The sequence below is a fragment of the Phoca vitulina genome, unplaced genomic scaffold, assembly GCF_004348235.1.
Source record: "Phoca vitulina isolate PV1807 unplaced genomic scaffold, GSC_HSeal_1.0 scaffold65, whole genome shotgun sequence".
NCBI lineage: Eukaryota > Metazoa > Chordata > Mammalia > Carnivora > Phocidae > Phoca > Phoca vitulina.
Genome location: NW_022589768.1, coordinates 1,399,277 through 1,416,501, shown reverse-complemented (window position 1 = coordinate 1,416,501; position 17,225 = coordinate 1,399,277). Strand labels below are relative to the sequence as shown.

Genomic DNA, 17,225 nt, shown 5'->3' with positions numbered 1-17,225 from the left:
CACTTATTAGCTATGCAACCTGAATAAGTTTCCAGCTTACACAAGCGAGTCAGAAAAAAATATGTATTTATATATACACATATACATATAAAAAGAAAAACAGACAGAAAAAAATATGAAAAACAAATGGGATAAAGAGTACTACTGAGAATCTGGGAAAAAGAAATAGGAGTTCCTTGTACTATTCATGCAACTTCTATGTTAAGTTTGAAATTAAATCAAAATAAAAAGTTACAGAAAAACTCACAGCAGTATCAAAACATAAAAGTATGTGACCTGCGATGGTAGTATTAACTGCTTAGGTTCAGAAGCAGAGTATATAAATGGTTGACTTGGTCCAAGATTAGAAACTAAGAAAGTGATTGAAGAGGGACCTTCAGCTGGAAGGAAGGAGGAAACAAGAGACTGGGGGTTGATAAAGCTTCAGACTAAGTGGTGGGAAAAGGAGGAGAGCTGGAACTGACAAGAGGCTCCAGGCAGGACACTCACCCTTGCGTTCCACGTTAGAGGTGTCTGCAGTTGTCTGACAAGTATAAATTCCCCCCACAATGAGATACCACTCCATCTCTGCCCGAGTAGCTATGCTGACAAAGACTGACCACACCAAGTGCTGGTGAGGGTGAAGAGAAAAGTAAGTTCTCACGCGCTGCTGCTGGGAACGTAAGTGATTGTGGGAACTTAGGAAAACAGTCTGCCATTTCTTACAAAGTTAAACTTGCAGTTATCATATGATGTAGTAATTCCACTTCTGGGTGTCTATGCAAGAGAAACAAAAATGTATGCCACTCAAAAACTTACACATACATGTTCACAGTGGCATTAAGACTAGCCGAAAGCTGGAAACCCCAACGTCCACCAACTGATAAATGGAGCAATAACATGCAGTATACATCTACACAATGAATACTAACCAGCAATAAAAAGGGACAAGCCAAGACCATTTAACAGGGGAAAGGGCAGTCTTTTTAAGAACCAGTGGTGGGAAAACTGGATCTCCACATGTAAAGGAATGAAGTTTGACCCTTACTTTATACCATGTACAAAAATTAACTGAAAATGGATCAAAGACCTAAGCATATAAACTATAAAACTCCTGTAAGAAAACACAGGGCTAAAGATTGGACATTGGATTTGGCAATGATTTCTTAGATATGACACCAAAAACACAGGTAACAATAGATAATTTGGACATTATCAAAATTAAAAATTTTGTCCGTCAAAGGACACAATTAACAGAGTAAAATGGCAACCCACAGAATGGGAGAAAATACGTGCTATTATCGGATAAGGAATTAATATGCAGAAAATAACTCCTACAACTCAACAACAAAAATATCCAACCCAATCCAAAAAAGGGCAAAGAACGTGGATAGACATATCCCCAAAGAAGACATCCCAATGTATGACCAATAAGCACATGAAAAGATGCTCAACATCACTAATCATTAGAAAATGCAAATCACAACCACAATGAGATACCACTTCATACCATCTGGATAGCTATTTTCAAAAAGACAGAGGAGTGCTGGTGGTAGGAATGTAAAATGGTAGAGCCTCTACAGAAAAGTCTGGCAGTTCCTCAGAAAGTTATATGTAGAATTACCACATGATCCAGCAACCCCACTCCTGGGTGTGAACTCCACACCAAAAGATGTGAAAGCAGGAACTGGAACACAATTATTTGTCCCTCAGAGTTACAGCAGCACTACTCACAAGGGCCAAAAGGTAGAAACACCCCAAATGTCTGCAGACAGATGAATGGTTCAACAGAAGGGGATATATACACTCACAAGGGAATATTATTCAGTCTTCAGTAGGAGTGAAAATCTCATATGTGCTACATGATGAATGAACCTTGAAAATCTCATGCTAAGTGAAATAAGCCAGACAGAAAAGGACAAATTCTGTATGATTCCACTTATATGAAGAACTTCAGGAGCACCTTGACTGGCTCAGTCGGTAGAGCATGTGACTCCTAATCTTGGGGTCGGTGTTCAAGCCCCACACTGGGCGTAGAGCTTACTTAAAAAAACAAAAAAACAAAAAAAAACAAAAAAAGAGAGAACTTCAAATAGTCAAATTCACAGAGACACAAAGTAGAATAGTAATTACTGGGCAGCAGGGATGGGGAGTTACTATTTAATGGGCACAGTTTCAAGATGATGAGAAAAGCTCTGGAGATGGACAGCAGTGATGACTGCACATCAGTGTACATGCATTTAATACCAATCAACTATACACTTAAAAATGATTTAAATGGTATATTTTTATGTGTATTTTACCGCAATAAAGATAAAAAAGAAAAAAGGAGCAAGCTAATGACCGATGTTGCAACATGGATGCTGGTGACAGTAGTCAAACTGGAAAGACCACATGAAAATATGTGATTCCATTTACATGTTGAGAAAGAACACATCTACAAGGAGAGAGCAGATCTATTGGTTGCCCAAGACTGCGGCTGGGAATGGGACTTGTTTACAAACAGGCTTGAGGGATCTTTTCGGGGTGAAGGAAATGTTCTAAGTGGAGTGTGGCAGTAATTACACGACTTTGTGAATTTATTTAAAATTACTGAATTGAGGGCGCCTGGGTGGCTCAGGTGGTTAAGCGACTGCCTTCGGCTCAGGTCATGATCCTGGAGTCCCGGGATCGAGTCCCGCATCGGGCTCACTGCTCGGCGGGGAGTCTGCTTCTCCCTCTGACCCTCCCCCTTCTCATGTGCTCTCTCTCTCTCATTCTCTCTCTCCCAAAGAAATAAATAAAATCTTTAAAAAAAAAAAAAATTACTGAATTGAACACTTACTAAATGGGTGAATTTTATGGTATGTAAAGTAGAATCATTAAAAAAACTAACATACTTTCTTGCGTGGGTACAGATAAACCAGCTTTTATACAAACTAGCTCACCTTTTTGGTGAGAATATAAAGTAGTACAACAGTTCTCTAGAACAAGTTTAAAAGACTAAAATATAGTCTTGGACGCAGAATTCCTCTTCTTTGAATTGACCCTAAGAACATCATCATGGCAGCACTGTTTCTGACAATAAAAAATCAGTCCCAAGGTAAAGAGAATACAGGGTGATTCCACCAACTCGGGTGCCTCCCGCTCCCCGTGACAGAGCGCCGCGCGGCCATCAGCCAGGACGTGTGCCCCACGCAGCCACCTCCAGGAGCAGCTCTGCCGCGGCGGGGCCTGTGTCCCTGAGTGCCATCCCGACAGCGGCTGACGCGCAGCAGGCATCCGTGTGGTAAGTGAATAAGGAATAACGACAAGAAAAGACGTCCCAAGACGAAACTGTGATCCCTCAAAAAATTAAACACACATTTGCACGTGCACAGGAAAAAAAGCCTAGAAAGATGTAAAAGCAAAATATCCACTTTCATCTCTAGGTAGCTAGGTTCTGAGTGAATTTTTTTTTTTGGTCTATCCATTTTCTAAATTGTTAATAATGAACATGTATTACACTTCCACAGCTGGAAAACAATTTCAGAGGCGGAGCTACCTCAAGCAGTAAGGTGTAAGGCTTGGTCTTCGGATCGGGTTGCTAAAGCTCTGTGGATACGCAAGTCAAGGGACTTTTAAAAATTTAATGTATTTATTCAATGAGAATTAAGCACTTTCTATGTGCCAGCCACTGTTCCAGGCTGGGAGGAATAGATAAACCCAAATCCCCGCATTCACAGAAGGGGAAAGTCACTTGGATGGCTGAATGGGATAAAGCAGAACTTAAACCAGGTGCCAAATCCTCAGTAAGCATGAGAATGATGTAGAGAAGATAAGGAACAGGAAAGGAGCTAGGATAGGAAGATCACCGGGTTTTTGCTGGGAAGAGTAACGGTCTGCAAACAACAAAGGGAGCTAGAAAACACAGACCTCACGTCCCTTTTAACCTCTTGGTGTGGAGTACGGCATCCACAGCCACCACGTGCAAGAACCACAGGAGAGTGGTGGCCTCTGGGAAGAGCAAAGCTGCAGCCTGGGGCAGGCGACAAAGAAATACTCTGTGAAGAGTTAAAGACCTTGTTCCCTCTAGAAAAGAGCTGTAGAGCAAAAAGGAGAGCACACCGCACTTAGCATGGGAATAAAACAGGCATGGTAGGAATGAACTGACCTCAAAATCCTTCACCAAGTTTAGGCTGTAGCTTAGGAGGTATTTTGAGGCTCAAGGATGTAAGAGGATTGTGATATGGTCCTCAGGTGCTGGGCCAGCATGTCTCATTTATCTCTGTGTTCCCAGAGTCTAATAGAGAGCCATGTTTGCAGGCTAATGGTGTCAAAAACCCTCAATGATTTACTTCAAATTCAACATAGCTCAGTAACTTGTTCCAAAAAATACCTTTGCCTAACTTAATTTCTTCCAAGGGAACTATCATCTGCTTTGCCAACTTGGCTTACTAACTCTAGTCAATTCTGACCTCTCTTCCAAATGCAAATTAGTAGTTAGGTCCTTGATATTTCACATCCCACCCTTTTATGCAATTATACCTGGTTTAAGCCCACATCTTCCCACTTCTTGGCCAGTCATGTCTCAATCATTAGACAGATTTCATGATAAGTCTCAACTAATCTCTTGTCTTCTGAACTGATTTCCAGTAACTACCTGTGTACTCTACTCACCTCCCCTGCCTAACGTTACTAACCAATGAACCTGAACACTAGGTATCTTAAACGGTCTAGGCTTCAACAGATTTAAAGAGAGGCAGAGTGACCTCAATTCAAATTGCAGTTGATTCTTACTAAGCTGTGTAATCTTGAACCCCTACCGCTACCATTTTATCACCAAAGTAAATACTCAAGCAACTATACATGATCAGACCACTCCCCAGATCAATAATCCAATGGCTCTCCATCACTAAGAGAACAGGCTCTGCGGCCTGCCTATCCAGCCTCATTCTCCTGCCATTCTGACTCATGGGGCTCTTGAAGCTCTCAGCCTCTATGCTGTTAATCATCACCTTGCACATGTGTTCTCCGGCTACAAGGCCTACCTATCCCATCCCTTTTATTCACTCTGGTTAGCTTTTAGTATCTTCTTAATCTTAGTACGAGTCCTTCTTCCTCCATAAAGTCTTCTCTCATTCTCTGCTCCTGTTAAAACCTGATGTCTTTTTCCCTTATGTCACTAAACATTTTAATCCTCTGAGTATGTTTCCCCAAGATATCATAAGTTCCTGGCATAGCACCTAGTAGGTGCTAAAGAATCTGTGGAATATTTGTCAATGTAAGTACCACCACCAACAGCTCACAGGGCTAGAAGGTTAAAAATAACAAACATAAAGAAGAAAGGACAGTGCTAAGTACACCACCATTTTTATCTGTACCATATCCACTTCAGAAATTTTTGTAAAAGAAAATTAAGGAAGGTAGAGACAGAATGACTGATTAATAAATCTCTACCAAAAAAAAAATTTGATTTTGAGCTCATAGGAAAGAACCAGAGGATGGGAACTCAGCAGAAGGTGGGGAGAAGGCATGGTCCCATCCTCACAAAAACCCTAGAGAGCTGGAACTCACCGAAACATCACCTGAAACTCACTGGGATAAGGAGTACTCCTTCTTACCTCTCCCAGGAAGTCATCTGAAAGTGGCCTTGAGATCACAATCCCAAAGTTCAGGAAGATTAGTAAAATTAAGATTACCATGGAGCTTCCCAAACAATCCCGGCAGTCTCCCCATCTTGAATATCTTTTCTTCTCCAAGCAATTCTGAATGGCAAGATCATGCACTTGACAAACTGAACAGAGGCCTCTTCTGTTAACCAGCTGTTTGACTTTTTTAAGGGCCTAAACTCTCTGTGCCTCAGTATCATCATCTGTGAAACACAGACAATAACACTCAGCTCATAATAACCGTTGTGAGGACTTGAAAAGTTAGTACGGGAACAGAGGGAAACTTCCTCAAGTTGATAAAGAATATCTACAAAATTCCTGCGGGTGGCATCATACTTGATGGTGAGAAACCTGAAGCTTCCCCACAAAGATCAGGAACAAGGCAAATATGTACCCGCTTTTCAACACAGTACTGAAAGTACTAGCTAATGCAGTAAGACAAGAAAAGGAAATAGAAAGTATACAGATTACAAAGGAGGAAATTAAATTGTCTTTGTTCACAGATCACATGATCGCCTATGCAGAAAACTTGAATCAACAACAACAAAAAACCCTCATGAAACTAATAAGTGGTTATAGCAAAGTTGAAGGATATAAGGTTAATATATAAAAGTCAATTGCTATCTTATACATCAGCAATGAATCTGAAATTAAAAACATAATACCATTTACATTAGCATCCAAAAATGAAATACCTAGGTAGTATAAACCTAACAAAATATGCATACAATCCATATGAAGAAAACTACGAAACTGATGAACAAAATCAAAGAAGAACTAAATAAATGGAGAGATATTCCGTGTTTACGGGTAGGAAGACTCGTATATTGTCCAGATGTCAGTTCTTCCAAAATTAATCTACAGATTCAATGAAATTCCAATCCAAATTCCAGCAAGTTATTTTGTGGATATCAACAAACTGATTCTCAAGTTTATATGGAGAGGCAAAAGACTCAGAATTGCCAATACAATGTTGAAGGAGAACAAAGTTGGAGGGCTGACACTGCCCAACTTCGATTTAGTATGAAGTTATAGTAATCAAGCCATATTGTACTGATGAAAGACAAACAGATCACTAGAATAAAATAGAGAACCCAGCAACAGACCCATATAAACACAGCCAACAGAGCCAACTGATCTTTAACAAAGGAGCAAAGGCAATACAATAAAACAAAGACAGTCTTTTCAACAAATGACGCTGGAACAATTAGACATCCATATGCTAAAAAAATGAATCTAGACACAGACCTTACACCCTTCACAAAAATTAACACAAAATGTATCATGGACGTAAATGTAAAACACAAAATTATCAACCTCCTAGAGGATAACAAAGGAGAAAATCACTTTTGTAATGGCAATTACTTTTTAGAGGCAACACCAAGGGCATGATCCATGAAAGACATAACTGATAAGCTGAACTTCTACTCTGTGAAAGGCAATGTCAGGAGAATGAGTAGACAAGCCATAGAGTGTAAGAAAATATTTACAAAAGACACATCTGATAAAAAGGCCTGATCCAAATATACAAAGAACTCTAAAAAAGTGGGCCAAAGACCTTACAGATACCTCACCAAAGATACAGAGATAGCAAATAAGCATATAAAAAGATGTTCCACATCATACATCATCAGGAAAATACAAATTAAAACAATGAGACAGCACTAAACACCTATGAGAATGGCAAATCCGGAACACTGACAGCATGGAATGCTGGCAGGGATGTGGAGCAAGAGGCACTCTCAAGCCATACTTAGGGGAATGCAAAATGATACACCCACTCTGGAAAACTGAATGGTGGATTCTTACAGTACTAAATACCTTACAACCCAGCAATAGTGGTCTTTGTATGTAAGCAAAGGTAAACCTGGAGGTTTATAGCAACTTTATTCCAACGGATAAAAACTCTGAAGCAACTAAGATGTCTCTCAGGGTAAATGGATTAATAAACTGTGATCCATCCACATGATGGAATATTATTCAGTGCTAAAAAGAAATGAGCTATCAAGCCATGAAAAGACATGGAGGAAACTTAAATGCTTATTACTGAGTGAAAAAAGGCAATCTGAAAACACTACATACTGTGTGATTCCAACTATATGACATCTTGAAAAAGGCAAAACTGTGGAGACCATAAAAAGATCAGTGGTTGTCAGGGCCTGAGGATGAGAGGGTATGGATGAACAGAAGGACTATAGAGGATTTTTAAAGCAGTGAAGTACTCTGTATAATACTACAATGATGGATACATCTCATCATATGTTTGCCCAAACCTACAGAACATACACCACCAAGAGTGAACCCTAATGGACTTTGAGTGACTATGATGTGTCAACGTAGGTTCATCACTGTAACAAATGTACCACTCTGGTGGGGGATGTTGGTAATGCGGGAGGATATGCATGTGTGGAGACAGGGGGGGTACATAAGAAATTTCTTAACTTCCTCTTAATTTTGCTGTGAACTGAAAACTCCTCTAAAAATATTAAATCTTTTTTAAAAAGTTAACGTGTCTGATACAGTGTTCAATAGGAGTTGTGATTACCGATTATTCCTCCCAATACTGCTGTCACCACTTCTCTGCACAGAAGCCTCCCACACCTCACAGCTCATAATCACACCATTCCCACAACCAGAGTACCCTCCATGCCTCTTCACCACCTCAAGAAGCCCAGAAGCTAGAGCTTACTAGTTAAGTGGGAAATTATATGGCACCCAACAAACCAGGAAAACTTTGGTGGAAGCCAGCTATGAGTCTCTTTTTATTACTGTCCACTTTACCATTTCAGAGTTGTCCCTTTTCAGGTGAAAAGAATAAAGCTTTTGCTCTATATCCAAAATGAAAGAAAGAAAAGAAAACAAAAGAAAAAAGAGAGAAAAAGAGAAGAAAAAAGACAAGAAGGGTCTCTGTCACTGCTGTAGTCTCAAACATCTCTAACTTTCTTTTTTTTTTTTTTTTTTTTAAAGATTTTATTTATTTATTTGAGAGAGAGAGAATGAGAGAGAACACATGAGAGGGGGGAGGGTCAGAGGCAGAAGCAGACTCCCTGCCGAGCAGGGAGCCCGATGCGGGACTCGATCCAGGGACTCCAGGATCATGACCTGAGCCGAAGGCAGTCGCCCAACCAACTGAGCCACCCAGGCGCCCAAACATCTCTAACTTTCAAGGCATGCTTCAGATTTTACTTTTTTAGCATTTCCGGACTATCCTAGCTCACAGCGATCTTTCTCCCTGCTGAGCCTCTACCGCAATCATTTGTAACAAACCACAATTTGGCACTCAGTAATCTGTAATATGGACTTATAGTACAGAGAATATTCATATCCCCCAATTTCTTCAAATAGTAAGTGAACTTAAGAAAAGGATGGGTCTTTCAGCACTTTGGCAAACTCACCTGACTAGGTGACTGGGTCAGACTACCTGACTAGCCTCTGTGCACACAGCTCAACAAGATTTTGCTTACTGAAACTATTATTTTAGGCAATTAATGAGACCTTTTCGGTGTAGGTTTTCATTTTAAATAATCTGTCAAGAATAATTTCTCCCACTAAAACTGATTCTATTTTATAAAGTTCTACAGCTATTGAGATTTGAAAAGAGATACACTATACACTTTTAAGCAATTATCTAAAAAATTAAGGAAAACTATTGTGTATTCTCTTCATCAATACTAAGCTTTACATCTTTTCAAATTATATATTATTTTATTATTGTAATATAGAACACTTAAAATTTATTAAATGAACTATTAGTTTGCACTTTTATTATTTAAGAAACTAGCAAAAGATTATTTTGGGTAATAAAATATGGCAAATTAAAACTTTTGGGAGTAGTATGGAATTTCCTGCCTCTAAAATACATGAATACAATACAAAACAATACAAAACAACCCACAAAAACTTCTGCTTTTATAATAGCCAACTATGAATTTTAATTAGAAGTTTATAATTACATTAACTTCCAAGTCCAGTTATAGATTCAACCCCTTTCAAAACCAAATATTTACCTATATTTTTAAAAGTTCTATCCATTTGATCTTTTTCTTTTAACACCACGTCCTTTCTAAGCTATAGATGAAAGGCTTTATTTCCTTGACTGAATAAAGGTCATTTTGCCTTAAAATACGTTGGAGGGGGTGGTGGAGACAGATGAAGAGAAATGAAGTGACATATCTGAAATAAAAGTGATTCCAAATCAATTATGTCTCCATTTACGTCAATTTTCTTTCTACAAAAAATCAGCTGCAGTATTTAACCTGTTGTGATGATACGACGTCGGGTGCAAGAGAACATGAGAAATGCACACCGGGTCTCCAGGAACAGCCGCGGAAAGAGTCCATTACCATTTCAAATAGCTCTGATAAAGCGCTTCTGCACTACGCCTAATCTTCCTCTTACACAGGTAGGTTTCAAGCTTTTATTAAACGTGAAGAATTCAACAGCTTTGAAATTCAAAACCAACTACGTATGGAAAACTACCTTATCTTTCCTACATTTCATTCTTTGATCTTCTTATATTCTGGAGATGCTAAAATGTCTTTTTTGGAGTGTTCCAAAAAATTGTCAAAAATGTTTTTCTGAAAACCCTTAAAGCACTTCTAGACTCTGGCAACAAGTTTTGAGTATGCCCTAGAAGAAGGAACTGCAAATAGTTGGTGAGAAGATGAAATGAAGTGGTGTGGGGGAAAAAAGGGTAGAGAGGCAGGGGCCAGCTTAGGAGGGCGCATGGCTCAGCGGTTAGGAGGAAGGACTTTGGTCCAGCACACTTGCGTTCAAAGTGTGCTAGCCGCTCACCAGCTAAGTCAATCCTGGACAAATTAGTTAGCCTTTCCAAATTCTCTCACTTGTTTAATGCACGTAATAGTACTTACCTCTCCAAGTTGTTTGGGGACTCAGAGAATGCTTAGCACAGAATTAGCTGGTATTATTACTCGTCCTAGGTAGCTAAGAAAGTTCAAAGGACAACAAAGAACACTAAAGAATTTTAAGCAGAGAAAAACGGACACAATCTCACAGTGAAGAAGGTATTGTAGAAAGCCAAAACTGGAAGTGAAGATGAGTTAAGAGACTGTTTTACTAATCAAAATGAGAAGCCATGGACTCTAGATACTATGGATTTAAACTGATAGGAGGGATAGAAGGCTGGCTCAGTCCATCGGGTGTGCGACTCTTGATCTCGGGGTTGTGAGTTCGAGCCCCACGTTGGGTGTAGAGACTACTTAAAAGTAAAATTTTTTAAATTAAATAAATAAATAGAATTGTTAGGAGGCTGAGGCTCACTGGGTGCGGAAGAAGAAGGAAGAATCAGAACAAAACCCAGGTTTTGCATACCACCCATTTTCTGGGACAGGAGGGAAGAAAGGATTGCAGGATACTGCTGCGAGGGCGACAAAAGGCAGTTAAAATTTAGCCTTGCTGAGTTTCACATAGGTATGGAAGAGAGACCTTTGTTAGCTGGATGAACATGGGTTTCAAGATTTCAAAAACTCTGGATTTAAGATACAGATCTTAGAACCATTACTATGTACGGGCAGTTACCTGAAGATGTGGTCCTGGAGATCACCCAAGAAGGATAGCCTGAGAAGAATGTTAGGGTCAGAATCCTATGAAATTTCAATACTTAATGGTTATAAAGAGGAAACACTTGCAAAGGACAGAAATCACAAAAAGAAGCCCGAGCAACATCATTAAACTCATGGGAAGAGTTTCAAGAAGGAAAAAGTAGTTAATAGTGCTAAATTTTACTGAGAAATCAAGTACATACTCAACAAAAATCCAGTGGTGGGGGAGGAAGGTGCTTATACTGGGGAGAAAATGCAAAAGGTATAAAGAGAGATAGATGGATCTACTCCCTTTTACCCAAAAAAAAATGTTTCAAGTTCATTTTTTCTAATGACATCCAAACACAAAAAATCAGATTAAGTCAAACAGGTTCCCAGACATCAATTAATAAACAAGCACTTCCTAAAAGTTATCAAGAAAAATTACTTCCTAAAACATTTACCTACTTTTTATAAAGAAGCCACACAGGAAAAACACTGCAAAGCTGTAAAGTCCCTCTATCACACAGAACAAAGAGACCCTGTAAATACTAAGCCACTGCTTCTAAGTTCTCTCCAGTTTTACCAACTTACTGTCCATTAAAATTTTACCTTATGTCATTAGAGGAAAAAAATCACTGTATTCCCCTTGAATGGAGACTAACAGTAGAAGTTCTGAATACATTTAATATTCCCTCTTAGATCATTTTTTTCCTAATCCTTAACGAATAAAACAGAGCTATCACTATTCTTATCTTGCCTCAATATTAGCTCATTTAAAGCGTTTTCTTCTCCCTCTAGAAAACTGGCTTCTACTCTGAATAAAACCTATACACTGAAAGGCCGCTACTCCCTAGTGCTGTCAACCAGAGAGCAGTACGGTAGACGTGGCAGAGGTGCGCGCCCAATTACAGACGCTCACTTCTCTAAGTGCTGGCATTCCCAGAGCCCTAGGGCAGCAGGTCCCCCACTGAAATGTGATCCACAGCTAAACCTGCAAAGACTTTATTAAAATCGTTATATTTACAATTATCTTCATCTCTATTGTAGCAACAAGATCAGAATGTTAAGACTGAAAAAAAATGAAATACATTTTCTCAAAATCAGAACAAAGGAAAGATTTGTGATATAAATATTTAAGCACCAACACAAATTGTAAACATTCAAGTGAAACCCAAACAACCGTTCTACTCATGAATGAAGAATTTATCTGTGTTAAGTTCTGATACAGCCACAAAATTTAAATGCATGGAAAATGTGTTTCATGGTAACTATTTCACTAATTACAACTGATGAGTTTTAAGTCCTTCTCCTCCACTCCAAATGTTAAGAAAAACCCAATTGTCTAGAAAACTCAAACTCTTCACCTGTTGGCAAACAAAACAGACATTTTTAAAAAAGCTTTCCCTTGAAACAAACACAATGACCAACAAAACAACATTAAGCTCTGGAAGTTGGAGACACGATGTTATCAGTAATTGGAAAAATTCACAGAAAATAAGTTAAACTGCAGCTGTGCTCAACTACTTTGTGTCAGCGCGTTAGAGCTTCACCCACCATTTATCACAGCCTCCCATTCATCAGTTAAACTAGTATTTTTAATTGTCTTGAATTTTGCTTTAAAACAACTTTTTAAGTTTATTCTGGAACATTAGTTAACAAGTTCATATCCTGAGCAGTTACGGCCCAGCCCACTGAACACACTAGCTGTTAAGAGCACATGATCAGCAGTCACTGACCAACAAAGGGTGTTCTTACAGACAAAAAACACGGGTCTAGTGCTGCTATGTGAGTGCACCGTTGTCTTCTCACATCTAATGGAAAACCTATGAAATACTGGAAAGGTGCTGATATACCATTTTAAAATGTAGATCTACACATACTAATTCTGTTTCTCTACCATATAAAAAAAACCAGGACTGCACCAACAGTGACAGAGGCTGTCCACACCTGTCAGAGTCAGGTGATGTGAAGTGGCCCTGCTGTAGCCCTTCCCTACAAATGCTTCTGAGATCTCCTTGTAAGAAATTACTTCTTCCAGGAAGTGCTCACTAGAAGAGGCACGTACTAGAAAACCTTGTCTGAACAGCAAGGCCAGTGTAAAACGTTAAGCCCAGTACTTACTGACAGCAATACATGTAATAAGTAAATTACCCAATGAAGATATAATCGCTCACTTAAGCAGGTAAAAATTTTTCCAATTTCTTCAGCTCGTTTTAATGTCCAGAAAATGACTTTATATTCATCTACATCTTGGAAAATGGGATTTAAAATAGGTTATTAGTTTAGGCAAAAACTGATCACCCAACCGGAGAGCTTCAGAGGCACACTTTATTACAACATTTAAGGGGCTACCCATTAGAGAAATTTTGAAGCACATCCTGCTGGTGGCAATATAAACTGGTATAACCTTTCTAAAAAGCAATTTGGCTACTGAAGTGTTCATATCCTTCGATCTAGGTAAGCCCACTCAGGGGATTTTTCCAGAAGAAAAATCTTGGGAAAAAAAGAGGAAATGTTTTTAAATGTACACAAAGAAGTCTGTTTAACACAATGCTATTTAAAATGGTGAAAAATTAGGAATAATCTAAATGTAATACAGGCAAAAGACTAAGTCAATTAAGGTCCTACTAACTTAAGAGAATTATACAACTAAAATTAAAACAATTTTAACAGATGACACAGTTTAGTGAAATATAAAACTACAATTTACAATTATGGGAAAAATACAAGAATTTGGTAAGGTACAGAAGAGGAAAAAGAAAAAATAAGAGCACCACAGAGTGATGTTCTTATGGGTATATAGTGACTTTTCCTGATTTTATCATTACTATTATTATTATTATATTGTTTAAGCAACAGAACGGAAAGCACACATTTAAAAACCTCTGCATGAACTGAAAGGCGTAGCCCAGCAAATACAGCTCTACCGGCTGAAATGCTCAGCAGGCACTTGGGCCGATTATTCAGATGAACTCTTACACCTTTACTTCTAGGAGCTCAAAGGGCAACAATATGAAGAGAACAGTCTCTAAAGAACACTCTGGTAGTGAAACATACCATAATTATTTCATAAGTTAAGAAATGTCAGTAGATTCAGAGATAGTTTCCAAAGTTTTGATAGCCCACCCACAGCTCTGCACCCATTCCCCGCTCCTGTTGAGGCTGTTTCTTAGGTCCACGCCTGGAACAGATGGAGTTTGAATGAAGAAGCGAGTACTTTTACCTTGCGCTACACAGAATGAAGTCAATGAGCTCCTCAACAACAAATCCGGGGCACGCGAAGGATGCCAGCCCGCTGCCCCGTCCGGAGCACGCTGCAGTTGAGGGGGGTGCTGGGGTGAGTCCGGGGCACACCGTAGGGGGAGGGGCTGGGGTGAGTCCGGGGCACACTGTAGGGGGAGGGGCTGGGGTGAGTCCCGGGCACACTGTAGGGGGAGGGGCTGGGGTGAGTCCGGGGGATACTGTAATGGGGGAGGGGCTGGGGCAAGTCCGGGGCACACCGTAGGGGGAGGTGGTGGGGGCGAGTCCGGGGCACACCGTAGGGGGAGGTGGTGGGGGTGAGTCCGGGGGACACTGTAGGGGGAGGTGCTGGGGGTGAGCCCAGAGCACACAGTAGGCGGGGGGGTCCTGGGAGTGGGAGGGAAAGCCCCGGCGGCGCCGACCAGTGACCGCACTCGCGCCCGAGCCCCCGCCGCCCGCCCTCCCGTGGATTCAACGACCCCCTGAGTTCAGGGGCACGACCCCCTCCAGGTGTGAGGGCGAGGAAGCCCGTTGCTGGAGAGGACCCCGGCCCCCACGACCTCTAACCACACGCAGGCTCTCAACTAGAGATCCTGACGAACAAAGTCAAGTTTGATCCTCTCAACACCTATTTCCTGTCCAAACAGCCCTTTTGTTCTGCTTCCCTGCTTAATGTTAATGTTCGGTTTGCATCAGAAAATAGCACAATGACAGAACCTAGCACACACAGAAGCATAAAGGAGCAAAAGTGTAAAATAAAGGATTATTAGAAGATCGGAACAAAAATCCTACCACCAAAACCTCCACAATTTTCTGTTTGCTTCCCCTCAGATTAACTTCACTTGAAGCTGTGCTCCACGGCAACCAAGCTTGAACGGCAGGCCCCGCCCCCTGCAGTCTACTGGCCGACGAGGACACGCCCCGCCCCGAGCGCGAAGCTCGTCGCTGCGATTGGACGCGGCTGACATCCATTATTTTAAAGAACTTTTCCTTGCTAGCAGGTTCGGTCGCACCTGCCGAAACCCCCGATAAGCTGGTTTCTTAAAGGGACCGTAGGCAGTGTTTCGGTTTCCCAGGGCAAAGTGTTTGCTCACTCTTTTGTCTGGGTAAAAACGCACACACCGAGGCGCCGCGACCAAAGTCTGACAGCCGCAGGGCCCACCTGCAGTTCTGGGACCAACTCTTCAAAACACGATGCTCTTAGCCTACGTCATTTTAGGTTCTACACAGCCATGAAGGTAAAGTGAAGCTCTGTGTAAGACACACTCCCTTTACAATAGAGTTCACAGGTTGTCTGGAATTTTTCAAGTGGCAACAGAAAATCCACTGCAAAATTCTGCCAAACTGAACAAAAACAGTATTTTCTCTAAGACTTAAAAATAGGATCATTTAAGTCATGGAAAATAGCCCTGAAACACTAAATGCAAAATACTCATTTCTGCACCACCGAAGTTACTGCTACTCTGTCCTCAGCATCATCGCAGGGTAAAAATTGGGGGGCCCCAAACTCTGGTATTTCTACTGAAAAGTGCACACACATCTACAGGTCTGACATGTCTGCCTCGGTGAGCGCAGCCAAGGCAAACGGACATCTACAAAAGGCCAAGGCGACCTGCCCTGAGCGCAAGTTCTCAGTGAAGTTCAGGATGATTTCAGTTGTTTTATTTTTAAATTACTGCTGCTTTTTAATCAAGGGTAGGCACGATTTTGCAGCCTCCTTGGGCATTCCTTAATTTAAGGGGCCGTGAGCAGCCCGGAGTGCAGCCAAAGGCAGGGAGACTCCTCTGAGAATACTGACAGTAAATGTCACCTGGGGAGATTCCAAAGACATCCCACGCAAACACGGGCCTTTATACATTACTAAGTTTGCTGTATTTTATTATGTTTATTTTAATTAGAACTGCTTAATAGCTTGGCCAATCAAATATTACTCTGACATTAATCACTACCTGACTGAATGGCATTTAACTTGTTCAGTAAAGTCTAATTTTCACCCCTACCAAAATTTTAACTGATTTATAAAAATAAATCCAAAAAAGTAATGCAAATTAAAGTGGTTTCTTCTCAAAAATACTTTCAATAAGTTTATATAAAAATTTTTAAAATTAAATGTACAGTTTTCAAAGTTCAAAACCTTGCAAGCATTTTTCCTGAAAGAAAATCCATATATTAGAACAACACAAAGCCAACAAACTTGTTTTGAATACAAAGAGAAGTCTGTAGGAAACTGAAAATTCACATAATTGCAACTAGACATGAATATGGAGTAATACCCTGCAGAAGCCCAAACAGCTGCATCATCTATTATGCCTTTTAAGTGGACAAATTGAAAGAGCCAATTCACAGAGGCCTAGTCCCAAGATGCTTTGCAAGGATTCACTGCTCTGAATGCCCAGTACTTTACGAGTCAAGTTCAGGTTTTCTTCCCACTGTGTGGACACTCTCGCAAAACAACACTGGAAGCAGAAGAGGTACAGGAGCAAATAACAGAAAGAATACATAATTCGAGTTACAGCATAAAACTTGGAAGAAAAAAAAAAAAAGGTTTAAGATGGCCAAAATTTGACAGGGCTATAGAAAAAGAGATGGCAAGCTTTTATATCTTAAAATTTGGCAAGCATAAAATTAGTAGACAGTTACGGGAACGAAAAAACCTTTGCTCTGACATCAATTTTCCACTTCAGAGTTAATTATTTGTATAAAACAGACACGTATTACATTCACTAAAATGACACCAGGACCACTCTCAATCTATAACCAAAAAAAGAAATACAGACGTGGTTATACCAGATTATTCAAAGATCTCTAGGACCTACTTGAAAGAACTTCACAG

General features: G+C 40.2%; 1 protein-coding gene across 4 annotated transcripts in view; it reads right to left on the bottom strand.

The window, feature by feature from the left end:
- Nucleotides 1–16,441, bottom strand: part of ZFAND6 (zinc finger AN1-type containing 6) — a 59,732-nt gene extending 43,291 nt beyond the window's left edge. For 3 of the 4 annotated variants that reach the window (XM_032391872.1, XM_032391871.1, XM_032391867.1), the window contains exon 1: nt 15,185–16,440. The gene's annotated coding sequence lies outside the window, so the exon portion shown is untranslated. Of the gene's footprint in view, nt 1–15,184 lie in introns of all 4 variants that reach the window. The other variant, XM_032391869.1, reaches the window with a different exon arrangement.
- Nucleotides 16,442–17,225: the final 784 nt, after the last annotated feature.